This window comes from Sinocyclocheilus anshuiensis, unplaced genomic scaffold, assembly GCF_001515605.1.
Source record: "Sinocyclocheilus anshuiensis isolate Anshui unplaced genomic scaffold, SAMN03320099.WGS_v1.1 scaffold284, whole genome shotgun sequence".
NCBI classification, from domain to species: Eukaryota; Metazoa; Chordata; class Actinopteri; order Cypriniformes; family Cyprinidae; genus Sinocyclocheilus; species Sinocyclocheilus anshuiensis.
This window is the reverse complement of record NW_015554266.1, coordinates 191,463-196,766: the sequence shown is the minus strand read 5'-3', so window position 1 is coordinate 196,766 and position 5,304 is coordinate 191,463.

Below are 5,304 nucleotides of genomic sequence, written 5' to 3'. Positions count from 1 at the left end.
GTCATCCTGCAGCCCCTGGATGTTTGTTGAGTCCCCTAGTGGGCCTGTGGCCCCGGCTTGAGAACCACTGCTTTAAGACGCCCCATTTTGGCCAAATTCTAAAGCAGCATTGCATCATGGAAAAGAAAATGTAATGAAAAGAGGTATGTGAATTTTTCATCCATGATGTTGAACAGCATTGAGAAAAATGTAGACTAAATATAGTTATTTTCATAAACTGAAAAGTCCATAAAAAGCCAATTTAAATTTTAAAAAAGACAGTTTACACATAGTTTGTGTGTGCTATCTGTTTTTATGCTTAATGGAGTCATTAGCAACATGCTAATGTCAAACTCTGTTGGAACCAACTGTAAGCCAAGTCTCTTGTTGTGCCCCTTTTTTAATTGACACACTTATGAGGTATTATTTTAGTTATGATGCCTCCTTTAAAGGCAGCTGCAGACAGTAGACGGTGAGATTTTGGAACTGAACTATTAAGTAAGCAGTCCAATATTTAATAAATGGTCTGTTCCTTCACGCTAAACTCTGCTATAAACACTGACAGCTGAAGGATTCATGTGGAGCTCATCGCTGTGGGCTTTTGGCCTTGGGGAAGCATCATGCAGAGCTGTTTACAAGATTCTAGGACCAAAAACATGGTGCTGTTTGAATTTCCATAAACTCTCCAAGCTATTCAGATGTGTGATTTAATGGCCACTGTTTAGCCAGATGGTACTGGACATATTTCAATACATAATTCACATTTTATTTGTATCAATAGAAAATGTAGGCTAATATAAATTTGGTAGCTGCCAAGCAGTTGCTGTTTTCAACAGATTACATGACAGGCTTCTCTTGCAGTGCTATATTTTCATTTAATGACATAGCAAGAATAAATAAACATTGAATGATATTATTTGCTATAGCCAGCTTGAGAAAATACAGTAAAGACTGGTTAGTTATCACTCTGGAAAGTTGTTACAATATGTTTTTATGATTGATTGAATTTGTAATTGGTACTCCAATTTTACATTTCCGATATCATCATATTTTGTAATAGGTGTTGGGAAAGCAAACACAATAAAACCCCAATGACATATTCAGACAAGAGTCTACTATATGATGAAGGAAAACTTTGTCCTCAAGACAATTTCTGACATTTTCAGATACTGATATAAAAAAAGCAAAGATAAAGAAAATATATTCTATTTTTTTTATATCAACATCATAAAATGCATTAAACATTACATTAGTGAGATTATGGTGAGTGAACAGTAAATAGTGAACTGATAAAAAGCTAATAATTAAATCATAAAAATGTCAAATAAAAATCATTTAAACACTTGAACACCAAATATATAAATATTTTATTTGTTTACCTGCATGTCAGTGTGACCAGTGAACTGTAAACATGTGAATGTGTTGTTCAATGATTTTAAATATTAACTTTCTCAGAGATATTTCAAGTAAATATTTAATTGTAAGGGGTTTTGGGTGACAAAAATGTTTAGGAATCCCTGCATTATATGAACAAACATAAATATACATGAAAACAGCAATGACATTACACGGCTAAAGTCTTCCAGGTTTGAAATATTTCAGGGAAAAAAATAAGAATTAGGGAGAATCTATATATTATGAAGAATTTACTGCCATTGTGTGAATATGCAGCCTAATCATGTAATCCATCAAAAAATAACTGTAATCTGATTATGAGCATTTTAAAATGTAATATACTCTAATTACAAGTACTTGGAATCTGATTACGTAATCCATATATATTGCTAATTGCTTATTGATTACAATATAATAGATATTTTACATAGGTTCCACTGTGACAACTTACCCCATCGTGTCACAACTATGCCTGACTACCTTTTTTTTATTGTGTAATAAACGTTGAATTTAGTCCTTTTTTAGTAGTTAGTAATTTAATCGTTTTATTGTTTGCTTAAATAGGTGACTATAAAGAAATTACATTTAAACATTCAAGTTTAAAAAAATTAATCTAGTCTGAAATACTCAAGTGTGGCAACAATCCTCGCCCCTACACATCCCCATAGGCTTTTTATTTAAAAAAGCATAGCCATAACGTATATATATATTATAAGAATGCAAATATAAATGTGTGCCAGGCATGGAAAAAGTCCAATCCAAAACCTCCGAGATCCGTCTGAATAACAGCCCTGATTCTATTTTTGTTGGGTGTGATTTACGTCCAGTTTCCTTCATGCGCTGTCTGAGGAAACAGATGCGCGGGATTGTGCTTTTCCTCAATTCCTGGGAGAGAGATTCTGGCCCAAACCGAGTCAAGCTCCCGACTCTCTGCTCTCGTGAGAGAGGGTGGTAAACGCTACTTAAATGGACTCTTAGGTTCCCTGTCTGCAATTCTCCGTTTCCTTCTGGTTTCCACTTGCGTATGTCCGCGTGGGCCGGGCCGTTATGTCGGTCGGGCTTCCCCCCGTTCAGCGCGGAACCTCCGCAGTCATTTCCCAGGGCAAGGTCAACGCTCAGCTCCAGCGGCCGCCCGGTGACCTCCGCCGTGAACGCTACACAGGGCGCTACATGTGGAATGAATAGGCAGCGATTTCGAGCACACGCGGGGTGTTCAGTTCAGCCGCCGGACACAGTGGCCCTTTGATCGGGGAGATGGAGGTCTGCCGGGTCAAGCGACATTGTGATCACTAGCCCTGAATGCTTATCATTCACTGTGCTAATGAGCTGGGGGAAGACGTCTTGAGATTGTGTGGTCCAGCTCAAAGGCTGGAAACAAGACTAATTATACACTCTAAAAAATGCTGGGTTAAATTCAACCCAGTGCTGGGTAAAATAGGGACAAACCCAGCAATTGGGCTGTTTTGACCCAGCGGTTGGGTTAAATGTTTAACCCAACCTTCTGGGTAGTAACGCAACCGCTGGGTCAAAACAACCCAGTTGCTGGGTTTGTCCCTGTTTTACCCAGCACTGGGTTGTATTTAACCCGGCATTTTTTAGTGTAATTTAAAACATTGTTGAAAGATGGCAGATTTGGGGTCAGTGACGCTCGTTTTGGGGATCCAAGCTGCACAGAACATATCACTGAAATCAATTTATTTTGATTCATAGACCTATTCATAGATTTTTTTTTGGCTTAATTTTATTTGTCAGTGATCCACACAACAGTTTTATCAGAGTAAATCAATTTATTTTGATTCATAGACCTATTCATAGATTTTTTTTTTGGCTTAATTTTATTTGTCAGTGATCCACACAACAGTTTTATCAGAGTATGACACCTTGAAATATAGCCTAATACTGAGATTATTTCAAATTATATTGGGTTAAGAGTAAAGTTGGAATTGGAAACGATTGTATACTATGAAAATGGAAATGGATGAATACATAAAAAAAATGGATTACTGACAGCGGATGCATTGTTGTGTCGTAAATAAACAGTCAATGATTCATGGTGCATGAAGCTTTTCGTGGATAAGAGCGCCATCTACCGGATGGTTTAAAAATGCAACACTGCGGCCGTTTTTAAAAGATGAAACGATGTGAGGTAAATATGATGCATTGTTGTGTCGTAAATAAACAGTCAATGATTCATGGTGCATGAAGCTTTTCGTGGATAAGAGCGCCATCTACCGGATGGTTTAAAAATGCAACTGAGGCCGTTTTTAAAAGATGAAACGATGTGAGGTAAATATCATTGTTATCAGTAATCCATATGCAATATGATCCTACATAGATTTATTTACTTATTTGTTTGGTTGGTTGGTTGGTTGTAGTTTTTCCTCATGAGGAAAGTATTTGTGTTGCAATAAATGTTAGTAAAGAAGTCTTTTGGGAAATGTTGAAAACTCATTTGTTATAGGCTACAAACCATCAGACGCGTTATAAATTCGCAAAATTAGAGAAATACCTCCCTTATAGTTTAACCATTGCCATATGCGGGCCTCTGAGATAACTACAAACATTTTAGTTAAGTGAATCCAAATCACATGTTGCTGAAATTATGTTGGCATTATGCAATTGTTACAAAAAAAAAAAAAAAAATCTTGTAGTTACATAATCATATAGCCTGCAGAGATGCTTTCACAGAGATTTCTTTCTCAAAATACGGTGGGCCTATATGGATTCATTTCATTCTTGGGTGTAAACATTCATGCAGCACTAATTTAATAACAGCAACTGTACAAGGTAGTGAACACTCTTCTTTTTAAAGGAGGGATATAACATAACCACCTGTTTTGGATTTTACTGTTTGCACATTATGTTCAAGAGCAAAGGCATATTTTTACGTGCAGAATTTCTGACTGCAGGGTTGCAGGTACTGAGTATTGTATTCTTGATTTACTTGAGCTCGGCCTATGGCGCCACCTACTGGACTTAATGAGAGTTTGTGGACTGAATGTCACGTGTGAACAGATGTGAGCTGGTGAACTTTTCTATACCTTTTTGCACTCTAAGCCTTTCTTCATTTATTTATGCACTGTATCCTACTGTTCATGCAAACACTCCATGCATGACTGACTAATTGTTGCTTCAGAACACTTTCTTCAGAGATGAGTGCGGTTCACCAGAAAGTCCAGGCTTTTTATTGGTGGTGACTGGTTGTTGGATTTTTAATCTACATACTGAAGGTCAACCTTTTCTGTCCAACATATACAATATACCATTTAAATATTTTAGGTCAGTAATATTTTTTAATGTTTTTGTGTCTTTTGGTCACCAAGGCTGCCTAGTGCTGACAGACGCATGCTCCTCCAGGGAGATTTATTTTGAAGCTGCTGTCACACAGAGACAGTGTTATATAATTCATTTATTTTTAAGAGGATATAAACTTTGGTTAATTAATGCCTTAAGTGCTGTCCTAAAACCCAGAGAAGATCACACATTCTGTCAGTCTGAGCAGTGCGTGACGTCATGGGACTTCAGGTCAAACCTGTAATCATTCATTTTTGGGCTGCCTCTTGGTCTATCTAAGTATTTTTAATATTATTTTTTTATTTAATAATTTTTTTCTAGTTTAAATGACCACCTATGTGTTAAATTTTTTAAATTATGACACCTGCAGCATGTAGTTTTATTGTGATTATTTCAGCATGAATGTTAGGAAAAGCAAATCATTTACACTGAATCGCTCCAACTGTAAAATAACTTGTTAAAGCCCCTCACTCGGTTTTACAGGGGTCCTCGTTCAGGCAATTATTTCACGAGTTAGAAAACACATTCAGTCAGCAGTTCAGGGCCTTTGGGACCTGAAGCATGTGATGAGGATATGAAGCAATCAGCCTTATGATTGTGTGTGTGGGAGCCTTGGTTTATTGAGAAGGTGTGTGT